The sequence below is a fragment of the Toxotes jaculatrix genome, chromosome 6, assembly GCF_017976425.1.
Source record: "Toxotes jaculatrix isolate fToxJac2 chromosome 6, fToxJac2.pri, whole genome shotgun sequence".
In the NCBI taxonomy this organism is placed as follows: Eukaryota; Metazoa; Chordata; class Actinopteri; family Toxotidae; genus Toxotes; species Toxotes jaculatrix.
Window position 1 is genome coordinate 4020062 of NC_054399.1, and position 7145 is coordinate 4027206.

Below are 7145 nucleotides of genomic sequence, written 5' to 3' on the forward strand. Positions count from 1 at the left end.
CTATTTAAATCCACCAAGCATAGAAATGCACAACAAGCATTTCTCAATGCTCCTTAAAAGCTAAACTTGTTAATCCGGAGTCTCTCTGTGTCTTAATAGTGTCTCGTTGAGGAATCAGTGAGTTAATAGTGCCTTCACAAATCTGATTTGGACAGTAAACAACACCTTTAAGGCAAGCAGACATGCTGACTCATAAAAACCGCACGAAGCTCAAAGGAGTTTCATGTTTTACTACACAGTTCTGCAAAAATTAGGATCTTTGTTGAGCAGGGGACATACTGAAGTGTTCTGTAAGTAAAGCACGACAGCTAGAGACATTACTCTGTATTTTATATAACAGTTTCTAGTCTCTTCTTTCCGTTTCTCTTCCTGTCTTTCTCTATTTTAACTTCCCTATCTGCCCATCATTTGTGTTTCCGGGGAGAGCTTAGCAGTTAAACCAACAGGGCCTCCCATGAGGGTGAGGGACAAAGAGAGGGAGAGACACAGAGGAACTTACCTCATACTTCATGCCAAACACACCACCACCCCTCCTGCATCTGCAGCCACACACACACACACACACACACACACACACACACACACACGCACTCACGCACGCACGTGTCCTGCAGCCTCCTCACATTCAGGTGGGACTTGTTCAGCATACAGGCCAAGACTGTTCATTGGTCTTCTGCAGTCTTATTTCCAGAGGTATATTTAAGTAATTAGCCCTTCAGGATCCAACACTGTGATTATCATAATGGGTAGAGGTAGTAGTAGTAGTAGTAGTAGATGTTGTAGTGGTTGTATTCAGATTGCATGTTTTACATTCCCTGTTATACTCACTTTTATATTCCCTCCCACAGGTTCCCCGTGCACAGTTTTTTCCTGATAGAAACCCTTGCAGACATTTTAAGGCCCTTGAGTTGTGGTCGTTGACTGAATTTAAAAGCAACAGTTTGACATTTTAAGAAGAACAAGCTTATTCACTTGTCTTTTCCTGGAGTCCCGTCACCACATGCAGTTGTGAAGACACTGTGTCCACCCACAAAGTAGTCTGACACATAACCCCCATTAAGCCACGGTGTGTCATTTTTACACTTCAGTTTTTCTACGCATTCAACAAATGAAATATAATGAGTTAATTAGCGAATTTGAGAGATGAAGAAAATGGTATCAGAGCTAGAGCCGTCTTACCACAAAGACACTGACTAATGTTTTAGGGCCTTTGAGCTTTGGTTTCCAGCTCTACTTTAAAGGAAAGAAATAATGCATAGTACATAACCCCCCATAAAACCACAGCCTGCAACCTTTGGATGGAGTGAAGTCGTTTCCCTGTTTCCAGTGATGAAAAACTGAACCGACCAACTGTCAGCTTCAGCTTTATGTTGAGCAGACAATCAAAAAAAGTGGCAACAAAGCAAAAAGGAAGAAATGTTAGTTTAGTTTAAGAACAGGAGAACCTACCTTGGTTCTGTCCAAAGGTAAAACATAATAAATAAAATAAGCATATGTCCAAAAATTTTAAACTATCACTTCACCCTCAGACTTTCGTGTTCACAGTTCTATTGAGACAAACAAATTATTAAGTTGCAATGAAAACAGTTGGTCCGTGAATAATCCAGAGTAGTCATGTTTTTAAATGTATTTTTAATGTTGTGAGCACCATAAAGGATATCCGGATATCCCACCAACATCCATTGTACTGTGGCAAAAATCCCATTGTTTGATATGTTTGGTAAATTACAACAAAACTATCGGCAAGGCTTGACACCACTAGAGTTAAGAGAGAAAATACGTTTTGGGTGATTTGGGTGAACTGACCCTTTAATCTTGAGCATCAGTGCCCAAAACCCCCTCAATGGGAAGATGACCCCTCCGTCACCCTGTTAACCTGGTTTCATATCCTCCGGATTTATCCTCTGAGAGGCTCTAAAGGTCAAGTCGGGTCATGGAACAAAAGCTGCCAAAGTGGGAGAAACTCAGGACACGGCTCAGCTACAAGCATAGGGCAGTGTTTTTGGGGAAAATAGGACAAGAACCTGGCAGACAAGAAGAAGAAGAAGTGAATTACAGAATATAGACCGACGTGACCGAGAGAATGGGAGAGTGACAGAGTTCAGGACAGACCTGCACTGTTTGGACAGATGGTGTGAGGTGGAGACCTGTAGGGTCCCACTAACTCGGCCTTATCCCACATATACATGTCCTAATCCTGACTAACTCTGCTACAAGCAGCAGGCTTACACGTCTCACCTCACAAGGGGCCCCCTCCCTGCCTCCCTCCCCTGCCTTGCGGATTTGTCTCCTTCACTCTCTACACACACACACACACACACACACACACACAAAACACACTGAAACCGTTAAATGACAAAGTGGTGAGAAAAGACCCAGTATATGTATACTGTATGCTATCTAATAAAGCCAACAATACCAAAAACAAAAAAACAAAACCCTCTTTCATAGCTAACAAATGCCACTGATTAGCTTTCAGACTGTTTTGGCTAGTCTTTGTAGCAACGTAATTCTAATAACGTTAAAAGTATAGTTTGGGAAATAGGCTTAATTGTTTTCTTGCTGAGATTTAGATGACATGATTGATACCACTCTTATATCTGTACAGCAAATATGAAATTGACGTTATGGCTAGGCGTCAGTTAGCTTTGGTTAGCATGAAGACTGGAAGAAGGGGGAAACAGCCAGCCTGTCATTTAAAAAAAACATTTTTTAAAAATTTTGAATTAGAAATGAATAAGTTAGGACTGCTGTAGATTGTACCTTTGAACAGACCAGGCTAGCTGTTTCCTCTTCTGCCTCCAGTCTTCTGCTAAGCTAATCTAACTGGCTGCAGGTTCATAGTTAATCGACTGATAAGAAAGTGGTTTTGATTCTCAGATGAAAAGCAAAGTAAAAGTATATTTCCCTAAAATGTTGGACTGCTCCTTTACAGGCTTTTGAGTTGTTTGCATTTGTATTATTTTGTCTTTCTGCTATGACCTGAAAAATTACTGTAATATCAGCAGGATGCCTCACGGCTGTGTGATTTCTCCCTCTTGTGATTGAATTCAAATATAATTTAAACAGAAAACAAATGTAGCATGCTGTGACGCATTCATTATGATCAAATACAGTCAGACACATACTGTTTTATTCTCTTTATCTCTTTAGCAAAAGCCATTATTCTGTATTCACTCTGCCTTGGGGAACATTGTTTATCATTTAACGTCCTTGCTCCCCCTTCTTCTGTTTGCCTCTAATCTCAGTGTTTTTGTAGCAGGCATCTAATCCATCACTTCAACCGTTAAGCTTTAAATTGCCCATTTAAGACTGACTTTGAGTTTGTGTAGCTGCAAGATTACACATTTCATACTTCTTAAACTCTTTACTGTCTTTTATTGATTTTCTTTCCAGACCACCTTACTGTGACTGTGTTGTTTGTGTGTGTGTTTGAGTGTGTTTACTCATGTTGTCCACATGTGGGGTCTCATAGTGAGTGGACTTATCAGGCTAGTCATGGGATTAACGCTGATTCTCCCCCTGAAACTAGTGTCAGATTAACAGATACCCATGCCTTCATAAACCGTCTGTAATGTAGACATAAGCTGTCAGTACCTAACTGCTAATAACTCAACCACCCCTGCCTCAACTGTCTATTGCCATCTCAGATCAATGGACACACTTAATCATGATCATGTCCTTCCATTTATGATTGTGGTGGAGATAAAGTTGGACATTTTTGTGTTAAATCTGAATCCTTTAGGGAAGTTTTCCATGAAACAGGATAATGTGGCATCATTACTGGAGTTCTTACTGATGTTCCAGCATATGACATCTCACTGCCAGTTATTTGTCATTATATTGATGAAAACATTCACTTACAGCACATTTAGTAAATACTCATTAATAATAAACTTTTCCTTTGCTTACAAATCATACAAAATTGCTCCTAAATCACCATCGCCCATGTTTTTGTATAATTAATGAACAGCAACAGTAACGTTAAACTGGTTTCTGGAAGGCTCTAAATATGGACAGACGGCTTCGAAGTGTGCAACCCCACATCATCACTGACACATACAAACAAACATAAAGAATCAGACGACTTTAATCTTAGAAAAACAGAGATGAGCAGAGATAGAAATCATGGGGTGGCAGCAGACAGAGAGACAGAGACGGAGGTTTAGGGAGGATGAGGAGGAGGAAGAGAGGGATGAACGGATTAAGGTGGTCGATACTTTGGCTCCTCTCCCAGACTGAGAGATGACACTAAATCTGTTAATTCATTCCCCCTCTGTACCCCCTCCTTCTTTCCTCACATAGTTGCTGTGATTCTTCTTCTTCCTCTTGCAGGATTCAGATTTTTTTTTTTTTTTTTTTTTTACTGTAACAAACTCTTCATATTCAATACAAATATTAAAGTCAAATTTATTGATTATTCTGATTTTAACAGTAGCTTAGTCACAAAGCATCAGAAAAAAGTGCAGGAAAGTTAAAATAAAATAAAATAAAATAAAATAAAATAAAATAAATTGAAGTAAATATAATGTTTAGCTGAGTTAACATGAGGAGATAACTCCTCTGCATTGCACCTGCAGTTCTGTTCACTGCAGCTGCAGCATGAAAATGCACACAGGAGACTGTGCAGCATTTTAGCCTGAACCAATTTATTTATTTTCATTTTTGCTGTCTCACACGTACTCGTGTCCCATGTATATGCACTGCTCGTTCAGATGTGTACATATATATATACTGTATGTAAGAAAGTGTATGTGTACTTGTGTGTGAGTGGTGTACCAACATGCCTGACTGCTGCTGTTTCTTGTGACAGTAGCAGTAAGTGCATAATTTTGCACTCACTGCTGAGTGATTTTATTCATTATATACATATATATATATATTTTTATAACTGCTAATATATTTATAAACAGTCCAATAGGCATCTGTTGTATTTACATTTCAACCACTGTACAGTATATGTTACAAACTTCAGTGATATTTCAGAACACTCATCATTACATACTGATCAGTTTACATAAGCTTATACAGTTCAGTTACTATCATAACATTTATAGCTTGCACTGAACTCTATGGAGGCACATTCAGTCACATTGCATTTGTGATTCAGCACCTGCGTACTGTAATGTACACAGGTGCTACACAATCCATTTAACTTTTACAGTAAAATGACTCTTGCACACTGATGAACTGTGCATAAGTTCACTTTGACAACATGTACAGTTTATTTGTCACATACTGTAATGCATTCAAGCCAAGATTTTGTTATATAAAAAAAAATTACACAAATAATCTCATAAGTAATATTGTGATTCTCATAAATGTACACTGCACTACATTCTCACTGTAATTACATAATATAATTAGCCTACATAATCCTGATTAGCTGTACCCTGTAGCTGTACAGGTCTGTGTGCATGTTGATTAGCTGTCACACACCTGTGACTGATGCTGTTTGAGCCGCTCTGTCTCTAACACACAGGCTGCAGGGTCATAACGTGACTCCAAAGGCAGTGGCCCCTGTCACCCATTAGGGAGACGGTTCCCATGGCGACCAAGCCGAACAGCTCTCTTATGACCTTTAGTACACATGGTTGTAATTACATTAAATTACACTGCATCTTATCATTGTCTGCTTTCATGAGTCATTTCCCATGTAACTGCTGTGGCATGAATATCATCCAGCAGGCCTGCTGTGAGGAGTCACATCCAAATAGACTTTTCACGAGCTTGTTCACGCCCTGACAGCGCGGAGGGCGATGTTAAACAACCTCATTTGGGATAAAATCTTTTTAACAGGCAATTTCAGCATATTTACTTAATGTACAGTATGAGTTAACCATTTTCAAGTTTAATTCCGCGTTTTTAAAACTTGAACTGAATCTGGTCTCACAAGTCACAATGGCCTATTCTCACACACGGTGGATCCTCAGTCAACCTGGAGGAAAGAGGATCTTGGTTTTGGGGGGTATTGCGTGAGCACAGTCATGCACATTTCTTTGGACTGCCTGCATCCTTTTATTTTCACGCATCTTTCTCCTCTACCCACACATGTTCTCTCTCCGGCTCCACTCTTCCCTCGGCCTTTATGTGATCATGTTGCTTGGTAACAGCAGAAGAATGATGAGAAGAGTGGGATGTGTTCGGGTGCTTCCTGTGTGATGTGATGTGTCTTCACATCAGCTGTAAAGAAATATGGTACAGCATGGTCAAAATAACAGATAACAGCAGAATGAAACTTACTGTGATGTATTTCTGTTTAGATCCTTCAGGGGTGAGCGTGCAGAATAAATTGCATCCTCACAACTTAGACTTACAGTGTAACCTCATCACTTTTTAGGGAAGTTTATCCAGAGGGGTTATGCATATAATGTTTTTGTTAACAAACATGAGTGAATATGAAGCTTACAGGTGAAACCGAATGATGCAGGAAATGTTGCTTGAAAGAAAAATTCTCTTTCTTTCTTGGACAGTTTGGATAAAAATCAATGTATTTGAAGTCTCAAAGCTTCACAATTCATCAATAACAGTGGGCACATTCATTTGGGGTTTGAGGTGGAGAGGGACTAAGAGATCAAGCCCAGCACTGAGGTTATATTTCACTGTGCTGTTATGAAGTCATTGCTGCATAGACTGCCAATACGCTGCCTGTAATCTCACCGTAAATCATAGTTTGAGATGTTAAATGGCTTCAGGAGCGACTTAGCACAGAGTGACTGGACTAAGAGTACAGGGCAGGATATTAAATCATCTTCTATGTGGAAAACTGCTGTGATTAATTAAAAAGGACATGGAGGCTGAATGATTAAATAGATTAATTTAACTTTATACATAGCGCGTTTCCCTCATCTGTCTCCAAGCAGCCATAACATCTGTGGAAAATAGAAGTCTATGGCAGAGGTGCATTTATGCATTTATAAACTGTGCAAAATATACATGTGTAACATTTAGTGAACACAGCAATTAGTCCCAGTCAGCTGAAAAACCTTGTTTCCCCAGAGGCTGTTTCCTCGTTAAAAATCACTGACTCGGAGGAAAAACAGCCTCTTTATCTCCATTTCAGCAAACTGCAAAGAAAATTTTCTCACTCCCTGGAATTATTCTAACTCGTATCTGACTCATTACAGCATCTTTAGAAAAAAGGT